Source organism: Ovis aries, chromosome 17 (assembly GCF_016772045.2).
Source record: "Ovis aries strain OAR_USU_Benz2616 breed Rambouillet chromosome 17, ARS-UI_Ramb_v3.0, whole genome shotgun sequence".
In the NCBI taxonomy this organism is placed as follows: domain Eukaryota; kingdom Metazoa; phylum Chordata; class Mammalia; order Artiodactyla; family Bovidae; genus Ovis; species Ovis aries.
The window spans coordinates 64,100,230-64,120,192 of record NC_056070.1 but is presented as its reverse complement, the minus strand read 5'-3'; the positions used below and the strand labels follow the sequence as shown (position 1 = coordinate 64,120,192).

The following is a 19,963-nucleotide window of genomic DNA, read 5'->3' as shown; positions in this document are numbered from 1 at the left end:
AATAGCTTCGGCCCTCCGCTGGGTTTTCGGGTCAGCTGGGTTGTTTCAGTGAACGGCAGCAGCTCAGCGTGGCGTGTCTGCCAGGGTTCACGGGAAGGACGTCACTGGCCTTGATTGCCCGTGGGTCTGAACCACATGCACAGTGCTCCTTCTAGACGGCTGTGCACCCCTGGTTCCACCCGCCAGGTTCACGGCTGGGTATCTGATTTAGGATCGTATCCAGGTGTTCAGGGGAACACCCTCCACTCTATGGGATTTGCTTAATCCACTCTTGATGGTGGTGCAATGGGAAAGGTACCTGAGTATAAGCAGAGTCAAGGAACTGAACTCTGAGCCACAGTTTACTGACTTGTGAAATGGGACTGCAGTAGGGACCGCAGTAGCCGTAACATCCACCAGGCTGTCCTGAGGACTGGAAACTTGAATGCGCTGTGCCTGCCTGATGGCTCCTTGATGCCGCCGATGGCATTTACGCAAACGCTCTGGAGGTTATTCAAAGAGCAGCGGTGGGGCTGCTGTAGCCACGCATTCTGGGAAACACACTCACTCAGAAGGATACTGCAGGTAGTGGAGCGCAGTTTATTACACTGCCGGGCCCAGGGCAGTCTCCTCTTAGCCAAGGACCCCGACCAGCATTTGTGAAAATCTTTTATACCCCGTGAGTACATGTCTGAACCCACCACCCCAAATTCCTTGAGACTTACATAAACCAAGGAAAATGCAATCCCAATAACCCCAGCGTTCACGTGCTGTGTGCTCATGTGCTCAAACAGTCAAACAATTAGCCAATAATCAATATCCAACAGATACAGAAAAATTTATGGCCTGTCTGGAGGAAGGGGTGATGGTGTATGTTTTCTCTTAGGCGATGAGTAATCTTCAAGGCTCCCCTGTCTGGAGGGGGGCTTATCCTTCTGTTGTTGTTTTCATAGGCACTAAACACAGAGTTCAGAGTCCATCGAAAAGGTGGCTGAGCATGATCAGCATGAACAGGCCTAGGATGGAGTCCAGGCCCTATGAATTCCTTCTTCAAGGCCTGTAAATGGGGCAAGAATTGGTATCCCCATTTTACAGATGAGAAAACTAAGGCTCAGAGGAGCTTTCTCAGAGAGTTCCGTGTTTGTCTCTATGTACTTGTGAAAAGTTCTCATATGATGGCCTGTGGGCCACCCCCCTCCCCACAATCATCACACTGGCAAGAGTAGGGAACACGGGGATTTCCCGGTTGGTCCAGGGGCTGAGGCTCTGTGCTCCTAATGTGTTGTGGTCCTTAATGGACCAGAACCTGGTGTTCCGGAGTTGATGATAAGAAAGTAAAGGAGAGAGAAAGAGGCTGATATTCCTTGGTTTACACAGAAAACCAATAAAGCTCCTCACACGGGGCTTGCGCTGTTCATGAAGGCACCTGGCGCCCTCTCGATGGGGTGAAGGCTCAGAGCGCCTTCTCGAGAGGGTCTCAGAAGCCTGGGCAGGAAAGTGAACACAGCAGGGTCTGCACTCCAGAGAAACAGCCTGAGAGAGAGAGAGAGAGAGAGAGAGAGAGAGAGAGAGAGAGAGAGAAGATGCGGGGACCCAAGCTCTGATGAAGCAAAGGCGTTTTATTCAACATTGTGTGGGTATTTATACTGCCTTACAAGGTAGCTATTTTCAGCAGAGATAATATCAAAACTTACAAGTTATCAAGGAAACATGAGATCATCCATATGAAAGCCACCAGGCAAGTCTATTATATGAAAGAGAGAGGGTTGTAAATGATCACTTTTACCATACAGTTCATAAAAAGGAAGAGGGTCGTAAATAGTGACTTATCACCATATGGAAAAACTAACGAAGGAAATTCATGCATTCCTAAGCCCCTGGGAGTAGCTTGCTACTCCACTTAATTCCTGAATATTCAGGAATTAATAAGGGACAGAGGATTCATGACAGATCCAAAACAGGATGCAGGAAGCCTCCTGTTAAATGCTTCCTGACAGTTCCCCCTGTTTATTATATTTGTAAAAAAGGTCCTGACCAATTGAGTTTGTTTAGTATTAACCAACCTTATAGAAAGGCAATGATAAACAACAAATATAATTACCAAGACAATCACCAAAGTTATAGTTCCAGACCCGATGCTGTGGGTAATACTTTGCCTATGGCTATAACAAAAGGAAGTGGAACGCAGGCCTGTATAAGATATGACTGATTATAGCGAAAGAAATAGTTACTATGACCACGACTGGTCCCTGTGAAATGTCCGGTCCAAGTTCTTCGGTGATGGGGTGGGGCTAATCCACGGTTAGGCCACACAAGAAGTCCTATGTCATAGTAATGCTCCATCGTAGTGTCAGTGACCTTCCATGTCACTTGCGTAACATAGTCACACACCGTGCTGTTAATTTCTTCTGAGCAGTTAGATAACCACATACCTTGGGGTCCCCAATCAACAATTGTATGATTAGCCCCACACATTAATCTTCCTGATCTGGCTTGACATTTGTCCCAACAAACAGGAGTATATGTAAAGTTCTTATAAGTAAACCTTTTGCATAATGTTCTTTGTTCTTTCCCTAACTCTTTCCCTAACACTTTCCCTAAAGTCTCAGTAGTATAAACATGGTTCACAGACAAAGAAAGGGCAGTAAATAGTCTAAGCAAGTCCGAAAATCCTTTTTGGGAGGCAGGGCTGAAGCCCAAGTCTGTCAGCTGACGTTTATGCACAGTTCTGCTGGGCCCAGGCACAAGGGAAGGACTTTACAGCCTAAAGAAATGTTAGTTTTCCCTCCTCCCCAGGGTGTGAGCCCTTTCGGTCTCAGGGAGGGGGCATATGGGTGGAGTCATTGGTTGATACGGTCGGTCTTTTCTCTGTCCATTCTATGACCTGCAATAGAGGGGGGTTGGGTGTGTAAACTTGATTAGTCAGAGCTCAAGTGGGAGTGGGGGGAGGTACAGGCCAAAAGACAGCATTGCCAGGAGAATGTATTCAGGGCTCCGAGGCAGTCCCTGTTAGACCAGATTTCCAGCTTGATTAGTAAGGGTTTTTATTTGTCGCCAAGTGGGGAGATCATAAGGGTGATGCCGCCGAGGGCGGCGCTTCCTGGAGATCTTTAGTGCCACAGTGGGCCCATGTTGGAATCTCTTCCACCTGGGGTCCTTGTTGTCCCGTCTCCATTTTGAAGGCCGAGGGCCCCCTTGGGTCGAATCTTCCGAAGAGGAAGCCATGTGAGTTCGTTGGATCCATCTGGGGAAATACAAGCATACCCCTTTCCCTGTAAGATTAGTTTTCCAGATTTCCATTGTTTCGTTGACTCGTCTTGGTACCAAATGGGCAGAGGAAGAGACGTGTACTTCAGTTCCTTGAAATGCTTTTCTGCTCTTGATAAGATATCTCCCTGTGGTAAGTTTAAAAAATTTAAAACAAATAAAGCTGTACTAATAATAGTTATAGGTTTCAGTTCAGTTGTTCAGTTGTGTCCGACTCTTTGTGACCCCATGAATCGCAGCACACCAGGCCTCCCTGTCCATCACCAACTCCCAGAGTTCACCCAAACTCATGTCCATCGAGTCGGTGATGCCATCCAGCCATCTCATCCTCTGTCGTCTCCTTCTCCTCCTGCCCCCAATCCCTCCCAGCATCAGGGTCTTTTCCGGTGAGTCAGCTCTTCGCATGAGGTGGCCAAAGTATTGGAGTTTCAGCTTTAGCATCAGTTCTTCCAACGAACACCCAAGACTGATCTCCTTTAGAATGGACTGGTTGGATCTCCTTGTGTTATGCCCAAGTTGCGAAATCTCCCAATGACAACCAGGGAGCCGATATCCGATGCAAAAGCAAGAGAGCTTTTATTACCAAGCTCGAGCTGGGGTTCCCACCGATACCGACACAGCGGCTATAGGGAGGAGCCCCGAGTTTCGAGTCACATTGCTTATATAGGGAATATTCAGGTAAAAGGGGATTCTCAGGCTGAAGGACATCTGATTGGTTACCTTCGTCTATAGGGTTGTGTGTTGATTCCTGATTGGTTTTTACTTTCAAGGTAAATCACAAGTTCCTGAACGTAAAGTCAGGAGGTTTAACCTGAGGGCCAGTTGGCTCGTGGGCAGTGGGGCAAGGTTGGGTAATATCCAAAGTCGAAGTCTTTTTGCCCGGAACTTTACAAAATGGAGTTCTTTTACAAGATGGAGTAGCTCAGGCTCTCCATTCCCCCCTTCTCAAGGCCCCAAGACAGACCCAATCATGGGTCTGTAGTTGGCTTTATATTGTCTTTTACCAGGGGTGGGTTTGGTAGGGCTGCATATTGGGACCTAAGCACCATAAGCTGCACCATGTTGATGCGGCCTTTGATAAAGTTTATCAACTTATTTAGTAAACACAGTCCAAAGGTGAATAGCAAGAGTGAAATGATGAGGGGCCCAGCCAGAGAAGATATGAGGGTCGTGAGCCAGGGAGAGGAACTGAACCAGGATTCAAACCAACTCTGAGACTTTTCCCTTTCTCTTTTTCTCTGATTCAGTCCCTCTCTTATTTTGGCCAGAGATTCCCTGATTATCCCTGAGTGGTCCACGTAGAAGCAGCACGCTTCTCCTAGCGCGGAGCATAGACCTCCTTGTTGGAGGAAAACCAGGTCTAGCCCTCTTCTATTCTGTAGTACTACTTCTGCCAGGGAACTCAATGATTCTTGAAGGTGACTAATTGAGCTTTCTAGTCACTCAATATCAAGATCAATGGCTGCCCTTAGGCTGGAAGAGTGTTGATTTTGTAGCACTAATGAAGAGATTCCGGTTGCTGCCCTGGCTGCTCCCAACCCCAAGACTGTGAGGGTTAAAGCCGTAACTGGTTCTCTTTTGACTCGGTGAGAGTCCCCCAGTCGTTGAAGGAATTCATCATTAGACTGATAGAACAATCGGGAGACTAGTAGTACTAACACACAGAAGTCTTTCGAGTCCTTTAATACTTGCCCACGTATACAAGGTGCTAGGCCCGTGGAGCATGCCCACCAATTTTCTTGGGGCGGTATTAGGTATTCAGTTGTTTCTCCAGAGTCTGTGGTATTGCAACAGTGCCGGTAGGCTTGGGGAGCATCTCCTACACAGAGGCCCTGTCCTGTCACTCTTCGGAGGGTTAATCTTGCGTCCCCTCTTTGCTGCCAGCAGCAGGCCCTGTGGTCTTTTGTTTGGATGTTATTTCCCGGGACAGCTATACCTTCAGAATAAGGGGGTTTGATGTCATAACATAACCAGCAACCATCGGTCAGGTCTGGACGGGTGGAGTTCAGGACCCGATAGGTACTAACTGTCATGTCAAATAATGGGTCTTGATCGTCTTTAACATCGGGCTGATCATCTCTGACATCGGGTTCTGTAAAGTTGATCTGAGGAGGGTTGTTTGTATTGGTAAGGCTGGGCTCAGGAGGCGCTCGGGTAGGTTCTCTGGGCACTAAGACAGGATTAGGCCCTATGCCTTGGCTTGGGCCTGTCTGGATGGGTTGTACTTTCAGCCTAATAGTGAATAATAATCCATTATCATACCCAGATTGATATAGCCGGAGGCCCCAAGATTGTCCTGCCTCCCAGCTAGGGAACCTCTTTCCTTTAGTTGAGAATTTAAGTCTAACTGGGTTACAAAGAAACCCTATACAGGGCCCCACAATGAGAGACCTCCCCCCCACCCATGCCTTCCAGTCAGATCTGGCGGGTCCTGGGACACGACTCAAAGTGATCAAGTCTCTTCTAGTAGGGGGTTCCCAGTCGATAGTCCCCCGTGGACTCGCACCCCCAAACGGCACAGTAAAATTTATCTGCCCCCCCCACAGTTATTAACTGTCGCCCGGTTTTGTCTTCCCCCAGGGCACATGTAGAGGGCAGTGTCCCACAAGGCTGCCCATTGAATGGGGTGGCTGCATCCAGGTCCTGAGTTGGTAGGGGGTCGAGTATTACAGCGATTAATACCGGCCCCGCATTCTGGTTTTCCTGGCATTTTTACTTCCCAGTCGCCGATGTCCCAAGATCCCGCAGCCAGAAGACAAAGGTAAAATTCTAAATCCGGCCACCAAGTGTTTTTAGGATAGATGGACGAGGGAGAGTTAATTACTTCCGCGGTAGTTGCACTCAGAATGATCCAGCTCAAATTCATGGGTTGATGAGGATTAGTGGCAACACTAAGCCGTAGGGGCAACAGTACAAACAGTACTTTTACCATCTCTGTAGCTTTAGTTTGAGTGAGTTGGTTTTGTCCAGTTTGGCCTTCCACTGGGGGAGGAATTCTTCTCGTAAGGCGAACAGGTCCGCAGGCCGTACGTGGGTGTGGTGAACCCTAAGCGGAGATGCCATCAACCTTGAGAGCAGTAGGTGTTGTCAAGACGACTAGGAAAGGCCGCTTCCACCTGGGCTCTAGGGTCTCTTGACGATGACGGCGCACGTACACCCAATCTCCTGGCCGGTAGCGGTGGGGTTCAGGTGGAGGGCCTGATTCATATAACATCTTAAGTCTCTTCCATGTGCCCCTGTGGGAGTACTGTAAGGACCGGAGACAAAAAAGTAATCTTTGATCATCTATCTCTTTTAGTACCTCTATTTTTAGATTAGGAATTATTGGGGGAGGTATCCCATACATAATTTCGAAGGGGCTAAGTCCCAGTTGGTACGGGGGAGTTTCGTACCCGGTATAGGGCAAAGGGGAGGAGAGCCACCCAGTCCCCGCCAGTCTCAGCAACTAGTTTTGTTAATGTTTCTTTAAGAGTTCTATTCATCCTTTCTACCTGTCCTGAGCTCTGAGGTCTGTAAGCGCAATGCAGCCTCCATTCAGTCCCCAAGGCCTGGGCTACTCCCTGGCTTACCTGCAATACGAAGGCTGGCCCACTGTCTGACCCCACCTGTGCAGGAAACCCGAACAGCGGCAAGATGTCTTCAATCAGCTTTTTGGCCACCACCTGTGCTGTCTCTGTCTTGGTGGGGAAAGCTTCTACCTACCCTGAAAAGGTATCTGTGAACTCCAGCAGGTATTTATATCCATATTTACCCGGTTTTACCTCAGTAAAGTCCACCTCCTAGTAGGCTCCTGGCCGGCTCCCGCGTTCTCTAGGTCCTTGGCTGGTCGGATGAGGGACAGCGTTAGTGAGCTGGCAGGCCTTGCAGTTGAATACTGTATCTTCTGTCGTTGACCTGACGTTTTTCATGGTAATCTTGGCATGTCTAATCAGGTCCTGCATCTTGCGGGTTCCCAGGTGAGTGGCGTGGTGCATCCTCAGTAACACCTGCTTTCCCAGTTCTTCTGGGAGGATTGGGGAGCTGTCCGCTGCCCTCCACCACCCGGCCAGTTGTTGGGTCATAGGCTAACTTTTTATCCAGTCCAAGTCTTTTGGTGAGTAGTTGGGTAGAGCTGGCAGTAAGGGGCTCCCGGGGTCGGGCAGTTGAAGGGTGGCTTCTATCACGGTGCCCTGGGCGGCCTCTCGGGCTGCCCTGTCCGCCAAATTGTTTCCCTTTAAGTCAGAGTGCCTGACTTTTGGTGTCCCGGGCAGTGTATTATGGCTAATTTTTTAGGCAGCCATAATGCAGCAAGGAGGGCTTTTATTTCTTCTTTATTTTTTGATCGTTTTACCCTCGGCCGTGAGGAGGCCTCTCTCTCTGTAGATGGCTCTGTGTATATGGGCAGTAGCAAAGGCGGATCGGCTATCGGTAATGATGTTAAGTTTTTTGTCCTTTCCCAACTGAAGGGCTTTTGTTAGGGCGATTAGTTCAGCCCTTTGAGCTGAAGTGCCCGGAGGTAGCGCTTCCGCCCACACGATTTGGGTTTCTGTGGTTACCGCTGCCCCTGTATACCTGAGCCCATCTCGGACGAAACTGCTTCCATCCGTATACCAGGTAACTTCAGCATCCGCTAGAGGGCGATCTTGTAAGTCCTCTCGCGTTCCATGTACCTGGGCTAGTATGTCGCTGCAGTCATGGATCGGGGCTTCCAAATCCGGGTTAGGAAGCAGTGTAGCCGGACTGAGAGCAGTAGGCTGCAGAAAGATGATTCTGGAGGGGTTTAGCAGTAGTCTCTGGTAGTGGGTCAGCCTAGCGTTGCTGATCCACCTATCTGGGGGTTGTTTTAGGACACCCTCAATGGCTTGGGGGGCGGTGATATGCAACTCTTGCCCCAGGGTCAGTTTATCTGCATCCTTGACTGTTAGGGCCACTGCTGCAGTCATGCGGAGGCGTGGGGGCCAGCCTGACGCCGCGGGGTCTAGGCGTTTAGACAAGTAAGCCACCGGCCGCTTCCAAGGTCCCAGGTGCTGCACCAGTACCCCCTTTGCCACTCCTTGTTTTTCATCTACATAAAGGAGAAAGGGTTTTGTAACATCAGGCAACCCTCGGGAGGGAGCTGACAGCAGGGCCGTTTTAATAGTCTTGAAAGCGGTCTCCACCTGCTCCATCCAACTGAAAGGGGTGGTACTTTTTGTGGCTTCATATAAGGGTTTAGCCAGTTCTGCATAATTTGGGATCCAAAGACGGCAGAAGCCAGCGGACCCCCAAAATTCTCTCACCCTTCGAGGTGAACCTGGGCTAGGGATTTTGAGTACCGTCTCCTTCTGTGCCTCTGACAGCCATCTCTGCCCTTCCCTTAATACATACCCTAGGTAGGTGACCTCTGGCTGGCATATCTGAGCCTTTTTGGCCGAGGCTCGATACCCTAATTTTCCAAGGGTCTGCAGTAGTTCTCGGGCTCCCAAAGGCAAGTCTGTTGATCTTTTGCTGCAAATAAGAGGTCATCTACATACTGTAACAAGGTGAGCTGGGGGTGTTGTTGTCTGAACTCACCCAGATCTTCATGGAGGGCCTCGTCAAAGATGGTGGGAGAATTTTTAAAGCCCTGTGGCAGCTGGGTCCAGGTCAGCCAGCCATTGATTCCTTCTTCCGGGTCTGACCATTCAAAAGCAAAAAGGTCCTGGCTCTTGGGTGCCAGGGGAAGGCTGAAGAAAGCGCCCTTTAAATCCAAGACCGTGTACCAGTGATGGTCCGGTGGGATGGAGCTCAGGAGATTGTAAGGGTTTGGCACAGTGGGGTGAATATCTAATACCCGGCGGTTGACCTCTCGTAAATCCTGCACTGGCCCATAGTCACAAGAATTTGGTGTTTTGACAGGGAGCAGGGGGGTGTTCCAGGCTGACTGGCAGAGTCTCAAGATTTTCTGGGCTAGGAGCCTGTGGATATGGGGGGTGATCCCCTGTCAGGTCTCTAGAGTCATGGGGTATTGTCTGACCTGGACTGGGTCAGCCCCTGGCTTGAGTTCTATGTACACAGGAGGGCAGTGTCTGGCGAAGCTGGTTCCCCCTGTTCCAGCCCATGCTTCGGGGAATTCATCTAACCATTTTTGAATGTCCACCGGGGGCAATGTAGGTTTCTGGTGCAGCCGATATTCATCTTCTAATTGAATAGTTACTGCCTGTATCGGCCTGCCCGCCTGGTCAAGTATTTTAGTTTCTCCTGGGAGGAAATGAATCTGGGCCCCCATTTTGGTTAACAGGTCTCTTCCCAACAGTGGGAAGGGACATTCCGGAATGACCGTGAAAGAGTGGGATGCCTGGCCTGCACCCAAGTCCACTGATCTTCGGGTCGTCCATTGGTATTGTTTCATTCCAGGGGCCCCCTGCACCCAAGAGGTCTTTCCAGCCAGTTTTCCCTGGGGCTCCAACAAAACTGAATATTGAGCCCCCGTATCGACAAGGAAGTCAATTGGGGTCTCCTCCACTCTTAAGGTTATGCTGGGTTCGGGGAGGGGCACCGAACCCCATCCCCCCTAATTGCTCAGCTCTTCAACAGCCAGGATGGGGGTCTTTTGTGGCCCCTTCTTTGTCTTTTTGGGACATTCTTTAGCCCAATGTCCCTCTTCTTTACAATAGGCACATTGGTTTTTTCCCAATGTTGGTCGCGTTCGGGGGCGGCTCTTACCTTCAGTGGCCAGCCGACACAGCCAGTGTTCCCTTTTTTTTTCCGAGTCAGGAACCGTTGCAGCCGGCAGGATGCACGCCGCCGTATTACGGGTTTGGCGGTCTGCCGCTTTGGTTTGCTTTTCCTCGGGGGTTTCGCGGGTGTTGTAGACCCTTTCTGCCACTGTTATTAGATCCTGGATGCTCTTTTCGCCCAGGCGTTCTAATTTTTGGAGCTTCTTTCTAATGTCAGGAGCTGCCTGGTTGAGAAAGTGCATTATTAAAGCAGCCTGGGTGCCTTCCACTTCTGGGTCCATGGGGGTGTATTGTCTAAAGGCTTCCGTTAGCCTTTCCAGGAAGGCTGCTGGACTTTTGGTGGGGCCCTGCTGAACATTTCCTACTCTAGCTAAGTTAGTAGGTTTCCTTGCAGAGTCTGGCGGTAGACCCAGAGCCTCTCCTTACCTCGTGCCATGTTGTAGTCCCAATCAGGTCATGATAAAGGAAAAGAGAGGTTAATTTCATCTATCTTAGTGGTGGGTTCTCCATTTATCCCTGGGACCATTTTCCAGGCCTCATTCTGTTTTTTCTCTCTCTCTCTTCTGTGGTGAAAAGAATCTGGAGCAGTTGTTGGCAGTCGTCCCAGGTGGGCTGATGAGTAAAAAGCAGTCTCCAGAAGGTTAGTTAGATCTCTATGGTTATCTGAAAACTTAGCATTTTGGGATCTCCAGTTATATAGGTCACTAGTAGAAAAGGGCCAGTATTGATGAGGTTGGTTTCCTTCCTCATCAGGGGGACCGGCCACTCGTAAGGGGAGGGCAATTGTCGAGTCTGCTGGTCCCTCCTGGGGTAGGGCTCGCCTGTGGCGAGTATTTTGTGTGGGTCCGCCACCCTGTATTTCGCCCCTGGGTGACGGGATAACGGGGGCCGGTGGTGATTCGGGGAGTTGAGAAGGAGGAGGAAAGAGAAGTTCTTCTGTGCCTCCCTGCCAGATGGGATATAGTAGCACCGTCAGTCCAGTTTCCTTGGGTTTCTTCAGGTTCTCTCCTCCCCATGTCACTAACACCTGAGTGGTAGAAAGTTCCTGTTGAGGCAAGAAAGATGTTACCCAAGGAGGGGGGTGCACTATGATATTTTCCCACACTATGATATAGGGGACTTGGTCAGGGTGTCCAATCCGCGGTCGGAAGATGGTGTCTCAGACTCGGTGCGCAGTTTCCAAGTCAAACGTGCCTTCTGAAGGCCAGCCCACATGGAATAATGGCTATTCTGTGCTGCAAAAAGTAATGTTTATTTTTCTTAATTTCTACACTGAGGTCATGAGTATGCATCTTGACCTTTTTAAAATGCTCAGTCGTCAGAGATAGAGGAGTAGGGTTAGACTGACGTTGCCCCATCGTTCCTGGATCAGTCAGATGTTGGTAAATTAACACAGACAATACAGACAGCCACACAGACGGACAGAGAGACAGAAGAAATAGACCTCCGGGAGTCTGGCGGCAAAACCGAAAGTAGGGCAACAGCCTCCGGCCGTTCAGCGGGGGCGAACGTAAAGTCAGGAGGTTTAACCCGAGGGCCGATTGGCTCGTGGGCAGTGGGGCAAGGTTGGGTAATATCCAAAGTCTAAGTCTTTTTGCCTGGAACTTTACAAAATGGAGTTCTTTTACAAGATGGAGTAGCTTAGGCTCTCCACTTGCAGTCCAAGGGACTCTCAAGAGTCTTCTCCAACACCACAGTTCAAAAACATTAATTCTTCGGTGCTCAGCTTTCTTCACAGTCCAACTCTCACATCCATACATGACCACAGGAAAACTATAGCCTTGACTAGACGGACCTTTGTTGGCAAGGTAATGTCTCTGCTTTTCAATATGCTGTCTAGGTTGGTCATAACTTTCCTTCCGAGGAGTAAGTGTCTTTTCATTTCATGGCTGCAGTCACCATCTGCAGTGATTTTGGAGTCCCCCAAAATAAAGTCTGACACTGTTTCCACTGTTTCCCCATCTATTTCCCATGAAGTGATGGGACCAGATGCCATGATCTTCGTTTTCTGAATGTTGAGCTTTAAGCCAACTTTTTCACTCTCCTCTTTCACTTTCATCAAGAGGCTTTTTAGCTCCTCTTCACTTTCTGCCATAAGGCTGGTGTCATCTGCATATCTGAGGTTATTGATATTTCTCCCGGCAATCTTGATTCCAGCTTGTGTTTCTTCCAGCCCAGCGTTTCTCATGATGTACTCTGCATAGAAGTTAAATAAGCAGGGTGACAATATACAGCCTTGACGTACTCCTTTTCCTATTTGGAACCAGTCTGTTGTTCCATGTCCAGTTCTAACTGTTGCTTCCTGACCTGCATATAGGTTTCTCAAGAGGCAGGTCAGGTGCTCTGGTATTCCCATCTCTTTTAGAATTTTCCACAGTTTATTGTGATCCACACAGTCAAAGGCTTTGGCGTAGTCAATAAGTTTCTTAGCCACCTGTAATTTCTCTTTCGTGAGGGGCCACTGCTCTGTCCAAATAGGCTCGTCATTCTTGCAAGTTACTTTAATAATTGTATTGTTTGTTAAATGAGCAGTGGTCCCTAGGAAAATGTGGAATGTATATCTGAGTTTGCCATTGCATAAGTAAGTCCCTTCTTATTAGATTAAGGGCTGCATCTATCACATAAGGTTTTAATGTTGCAGGCTGGCCTTCTGGTCCCTCACATGGATAAATTTGAGTACTGTGATAAACCTCTTGTACTTTGGTTTGAGAAATCCCTGCAATTTGGCAAGAAATTTTTTATACAGGCTAGGATTTGGGCCATAAATATTTGGAAACAATAGTAATATCAGATCCAGTGTCGAGGAGACCAGAAAATCTTTTACCATTAATTTTGATATTTATAGTTGGTTGGGCAAATTTAGATACTAACGATGTCCAAAAGGACTGCTTTTGATCTGTACTGCCGAATCCGCCCGTCCGTACATCAGTAGAGGAGTTAATAGAAATGTAAGGTAAAAGGAGTAATTGAGCAGTTTTATCCCCCCTTTTGAATTGCTATAAAATCTGAGCTGACATCATAATTTGAATTTCTCCTTTGTAATCTGAATCAATTGCTCCAGGGTGAACAGTAATTCCTTTAGAAGTCAAACTAGATTGGCCAAGTAAAAGACTGAACGTTTGTGGAGGCAGGTGTCCAAAAAGTTGGGTAGGTATTCTAGAGGAGACTGCCTGGGGGTAAAGGAGAAAGACATTTAGGGCTGGTATATTGACGGCGGTGCTGGATGTTGCGGGTTTGAGGGAAAAGATGGAATTTGCCTCTGGTTTTTGTTGAAGGGGACCTGGGGGGTCCCCTGCTTGGAGTTTCCCGGAATAGATTTCCTTCAGTGTCAAATTTAGATTTACAGTCTTTGGACCAATGCATTCCTCTATGGCAGCAAGGGCAGATTTTTGGAGGTTTTTTATTAGCTTTCTTAGGGCAGTCCCTTTTTAAACAGTTCTTATCTCCACATGTAAAGCATCCTTCATTTCCCTTTCTTAAGGCAGCAACCATTGTTTCAGCTAGCATTTGCATCTTTTGAGTTTCTGATCCTAGATTGCGAAAACCCTTCAAATACTCAATAATAGCCCCTGTCTCACGAATTGGAGCTATTGCTTTTTTGACATTCCTGATTTGCATTTTCATAAGCAAATAATTTCTCTAGTTGCCTTTTGGCTTCTTCTCCAATTACAGTACGAGAAATAGCAGTTTGAAATCCAGCTAAAAACTCAGCATACGTTTCATTGGGTCCCTGAAATATTTTAGGATAGCTACCTGTAGGCTCCCCTTGAGGAGTAATTCGATCCCAAGCTTCAAGGGCCACTGTTTTTAATTGTTCATGTAACAAGGGAGGGCACTGTATTTGAGCTTTTATAGCATCAAATTGTCCTGTACCAGTTAGCATTTCCAAAGTAATTTGATTTTGGGGAGCGCCAGCTCGAGCATTTCTGCTAGCATCGTCTCTGGCTATATCATGAAACCACATCATCCACTGAAGATATTCTCCTGGTTTAAGGAGAGCTTTTATTAAAGTTGGCCAATCATGGGGAATAAAATTTCCAATAGAGGATTATAGAATTTAGAAGTACTTTAGTAAAAGGTGAATGTGGGCCGTACATAGTTATAGCTTTTTAAATTTCTTGCATGTGATAGAAGTTAATGCCCTCATATTGAGGTATTATGTGCCCTTGAGTGTCAAGATTTCTCAAAACTGGAAAGGCAGAGAAACCATCGGCTTCAGAGACCTGTGATTGCAAAGTCAGCAATTCAGAAAGCCTCTGTTGTGAAGGAGAGTGAGTAGGTAGATTATTGTTATTCAGAAAAGTGTTGTTGGTTTTAATGTCAAAAGGTGTCTTAGGGGAGTCGTTGCCAGAATCATTCAGTTCAGTTCAGTTCAGTTCAGTCGCTCAGTCCTGTCTGACTCTTTGCGACCCCATGAATCGCAGCACGCAGCATCACCATGTCCCAGAGTTCACTCAGACTCACGTCCATCGAGTCCGTGATGCCATCCAGCCGTCTTATCCTCGGTCGTCCCCTTCTCCTCCTGCCCCCAACCCCTCCCAGCATCAGAGTCTTTTCCAATGAGTCAACTCTTCCCGTGAGGTGGCCAAAGTACTGGAGTTTCAGCTTTAGCATCATTCCTTCCAAAGAAATCCCAGGGCTGATCTCCTTCAGAATGGACTGGTTGGATCTCCTTGCAGTCCAAGGGACTCTCAAGAATCTTCTCCAACACCACAGTTCAAAAGCATCAATTCTTCGGCACTCAGCCTTCCTCACAGTCCAACTGTCACATCCATACATGGTGACCACAGGAAAAACCATGTAAGTTCTAGCAAGGGAGAACTTTGGGATTTGTGCCTGCTGGCAGGGGAGGAGCGCTTGGAGCAACCAGGGCAGGGCTTGTTGGAAAATTCTGAAATATTTTATGTTGTTCTAATTGGGCCTTTCATAAGGTTTCATCATCTAATTCATATTCATGTAATAAGTGTTCTGCCTGTTGGCGAATATTAGGAGGGCTAGAATTACCTTGAAATGGCAAAATCACGGCTTCAATGAGAGCCCATAGAGGCCAGAAATCTATCGGGATATTTTTTCCCTGTCTGGTGGCACGTTCAACATTTTCCTTGGCCCAGTGCCAAATTTCTAAATCAAAACTGCCTTCATCAGGGAACCAATGGTTACATTAAACCAGTTACATTGTAACCAGTGGTTACATTAAACCACTGTTTGAAAGCAAGCCTCTATTCACTGAGGTGAAACTGAAAATCCCTCAACTTTAAAGTGCTGAAATAAAGCAGAAAAGTGATGCGGCTTTTGACCCACGTCTTAGTACTTGCCGGCCTCAATAGGCCCTTGAGGTCACTCCATCCGAATCTGCCACATGTGACAGGTACCTGTTCTGGGCGCCACTTGTTGAGGTCCTTTAATGGACCGGAACCTGGTGGTCCGGAGTCAACGATAAGAAAGTAAAGGAGAGAGAAAGAGGCTGATATTCCTTGGTTTACGCAGAAAACCAATAAAGCTCCTGCCATGGGGCTTGCGCTGTTCACGAAGGCACCTGGCGCCCTCTTGATGGGGTGAAGGCGCAGAGCACCTTCTCGAGAGGGTCTCAGAAGCCTGGGCAGGAAAGTGAACACAGCGGGCTTCTGCGCTCCAGAGAAATAGCCTGAGAGAGAGAGAGAGAGAGAGAGAGAAGACGCGAGGACCCAAGCTCTGATGGAGCAAAGGTGTTTTATTCAACATTGTGTGGGTATTTATACTGCCTTACAAGGTAGCTATTTTCAGCAGAGATAAAATCAAAACTGACAAGTTATCAGGGAAACATGAGGTCATCACTTTAACCACATGGTTCATAAAAAGGAAGAGGGTTGTAAATAGTTACTTATCACCTTATGGAAAAACTAATGAAGGAAATGCATGCATTCCTAAGCCCCGGGGAGTAGCTTGCTACTCCAGTTATTAATAAGGGACAGAGGGTTCATGACAGATCCAAAACAGCATGCAGGCAGCCTCCTGTTAAATGCTTCCTGACACTAATGCCGGAGGTCGGGGTTCGATCCCTGGTCAGGGAACTGGATCCCACATGTTGCTACTAAGAGTCCACATGCGGCATCTGAAGAGCCCACATGCCTCAACAGATAGGCCCCTTGGGCCGCAGCTAAGATCCAGTGCAGCCAAAGGTAAAAAGCAAAACGACAAACAAAAGAATGTAGGGAAAGACTCTGAGGTGTTTTGTGCAGGTAGCCCCTGCAAGGTATGTTTGAGATGTTAGGTCCACTGGCCCCTATCAGAATTAACAGCAGATCTTAAAGTGAGAAAGGAGGCCAAAGTGGGGAGAATTGCTGATCCCTTCCATTCACTGGAGTGCCCAGTTTAGAGCTTGGCTGCTTTACCCACCAACCCTCAATTGCTTACCGTGCATGCTTCTCGCCGTCTCGCCTGTCTGCCCGTCCACTTGACCCCTCTCCACTCACCACCTCTCCGTCCTTCTACCTGCAGCCCCCATCAGCCATCCATTCACCCAGCCAGCAAGTTATCAGGGCGCTCGTGTCAGATAAAACCAGAGAGTGACTGGTTTTCCAGGGGGAATAATGTGAAGACTGCATCCTCAGGGTTCCGAAACCTCGAACAATTGCAGCATGCTTTTGCTCTTTTATTTTCTCAGCAATAACTCAAGTGTTTTTCTATTTAGAGTAGTGGGCAGCTCAGCATTTCCATTTAATGCACTTACCGTTTCTTATTTCTCACAATCTCCAACGTGTACATTTATTTTTCAAAAGTATTTATGTATTCTGCTGGGCCGGGTCTTTGTAGTTGCGGCACGGGCACTTTTAGCTGTGGCAGTTGTTCCCTGACCGGGGATCGAACCCCGGTCCCCTGCGTGGGGAGCACGGAGTCTTAACCACTGGACCCCCCAGGGAAGTCCCACCAATGTGTACATTTAAAGTGTACCTAAAATCAGCCACATTTGTACAAGGTCTTCCGCTTGGCACTCTTCTTTAGAACTGCTATGGAGACACCAGCTGGTGTTCCTGAATGCAGCTTCAGAAATGACATCTAAAAATCAAAATTGCAGCCCGCTTCAAGCCAGCTCTCCCAGACCCATATGGTGAAGAGACTCTTGCCTTTCTCTTCTCCAGGGGATCTTCCCAAAAGTGAAGTGAAGTGAAGTGAAAGTCGCTCAGGCATGTCTGACTCTTTGTGGCTCCATAGACTATACAGTCCATGGAATTCTCCAGGCCAGAATACTGGAGTGAGTAGCCTTTCCCATCTGCAGGGGATCTTCCCAACCCAGGGATCAAACCCTGGTCTCCCACATTGCAGGCAGATTCTTTACCAGCTGAGCCACCAAGCCAGGGATCAAACCTGGGCCTCCCACATTGCAGGCAGATTCTTTACCATCTGAGCCACCAGGGAAGCCTGATATTTGTCAAATATCGACTGGTCATAGATGCATGGGTTTGCTTTTGGACCCTCAATTCTATCCCATTTGTCTATATGTCTCTTTATTCTCATGCCACACTACAGTTTTGTAGTAAGTTTCAAAATTGGCAAGTGTGAGTCCTCCAACTTTGTTTTGCTTTCTTAAGATTGTTTTGGCTCTTTGGGGCCCCTTGCTGTTCCAGATGAATCTGCAGATAGCTTTGGGTAGTGTCATCATCTTAACAAAAGTAAGTCTTCCAACCCATGAGCATGGCATGTCTTCCCATTTATTTAGGTCTTCTTTAATTTATTTCAGCAAGGTTTCTTAGTTTTCAGTCTATAGGTCTTTCACCATTGTGATTAAATTTATTCCTTAGAGGCATTGGGATTTTAGTGTCTCAACCAGGGATTGAACCTGTGTCCCCTACATTGGAAGGCACATTCTTAAGTACTGGACCACCAAGGAAGCCCCCTACCCTTTTTTTTTTTTTTTTAAGAAAAGCTTTATTGAGGTATAATTCATATCCCATATGACTCACTCACGTGAAGTGCACAGTTCTGCAGTTTTTAGTCTATTCAGAGAGCTGTGAAACCATCACCACAATCAGTTTTGGAACATTTTCATCACTCCAATCAGAAACCCTGTACCATTAATTTTCATCCCCACCCCATTAGCCCCAGGCAACTGCTAATCTTTCCATATCTATCAGTTCAGTTCAGTTCAGTCACTCAGTCGTGTCCGACTCTTTGTGACCCCATGAATTGGAGCACGTCAGGCCTCCCTGTCCATCACCATCTCCTGGAATTCACTCAGACTCATGTCCATCAAGTCCGTGATGCCATCCAGCCATCTCATCCTCTGTCGTCCCCTTCTCCTGCCCCCAACCCCTCCCAGCATCAGAATCTTTTCCGATGAGTCAACTCTTCGCATGAGGTGCCCAAAGTACTGGAGTTTCAGCTTTAGCATCATTCCTTCCAAAGAAATCCCAGGGTTGATCTCCTTCAGAATGGACTGGTTGGATCTCCTTGCAGTCCAAGGGACTCTCAAGAATCTTCTCCAACACCACAGGTCAAAAGCATCAATTCTTCGGCACTCAGCCTTCTTCACAGTCCAACTCTCACATCCATACATGACCACTGGAAAAACCATAGCCTTGACTAGACGGACCTTAGTCGGCAAAGTAATGTCTCTGCTTTTGAATATACTATCTGGGGTTGGTCATAACTTTTCTTCCAAGGAGTAAGTGTCTTTTAATTTCATGGCTGCAGTCACCATCTGCAGTGATTTTAGAGCCCCCAAAACTAAAGTCTGACACTGTTTCCACTGTTTCCCCATCTATTTCCCATGAAGTGATGGGACCGGATGCCATGATCTTCATTTTCTGAATGTTGAGCTTTAAGCCAACTTTTTCACTCTCCTCTTTCACTTTCATCAAGAGGCTTTTGAGTTCCTCTTCACTTTCTGCCATAAGGGTGGTGTCATCTGCATATCTGAGGTGATTGATATTTCTCCCGGCAATCTTGATTCCAGCTTGTGCTTCTTCCAGTGCAGCGTTTCTCATGATGTACTCTGCATAGAAGTTAAATAAGCAGGGTGACAATATATAGCCTTGACGTACTCCTTTTCCTATTTGGAAGCAGTCTGTTAGTTTCATTTCAAGTTCTAACTGTTGCTTCCTGACCTGCATACAGATTTCTCAAGAGGCAGCTCAGGTGGTCTGGTATTCCCATCTCTCTCAGAATTTTCCACAGTTTATTGTGATCCACACAGTCAAAGGCTTTGGCATAGTCAATAAAGCAGAAATAGATGCTTTTCTGGAACTCTCTTGCTTTTTCCATGATCCAGCGGATGTTGGCAATTTGATCTCTGGTTCCTCTGCCTTTTCTAAAACCAGCTTGAACATCAGGAAGTTCACGGTTCACATATTGTTGAAGCCTGGCTTGGAGAATGTTGAGCATTACTTTACTAGCGTGTGAGATGAGTGCAACTGTGCGGTAGTTTGAGCATTCTTTGGCATTGCCTTTCTTTGGAATTGGAATGAAAACTGACCTTTTCCAGTCCTGTGGCCACTGCTGAGTTTTCCAAATTTGCTGGCGTATTGAGTGCAGCACTTTCACAGCATCATCTTTCAGGATTTGAAACAGCTCCACTGGAATTCCATCACCTCCACTAGCTTTGTTCGTAGTGATATCTATCAATTCTGCCTAATCCAGGTATATTATCTAGGCAATATGGAATCATACAATGTGTGGTCTGTCGGAACTGGTTTTCTTCACTTAGCATAAAGTTTATTCCTTTATGGACAATATTCCATTGTATGGGCAGACCACATCTTGTCTGTGCTTTTATCAGTGGGCACTTGGGATGTTTCAGCTTTGGGGATATTATGAATAATGATGCTACGAGTGAAAAGTGAAAGTGTTACTCGCTCAGCTGTGTCCGACTCTTTGTGACCCCATGGATTTTAGCCCACCAGGCTTCTCTGTCCGTGGGATTCTCCAGGCAAGAATACTGGAGTGGGTGGCCATTCCCTTTTCCAGGGGATCTTCCTGACTCAGGGATCAAGCCCAGGTCTCTTGCATTGCAGGCAGATTCTTTACCACCTGAGCCACTAGAGAAGCCCAGCGATGCTCTAACA

General features: G+C 47.4%; 1 protein-coding gene across 4 annotated transcripts in view; it reads left to right on the top strand.

The window, feature by feature from the left end:
- ACACB (acetyl-CoA carboxylase beta) overlaps nucleotides 1-19,963 on the top strand; it is a 132,744-nt gene that overhangs the window by 13,494 nt on the left and 99,287 nt on the right. The window lies entirely within an intron of this gene.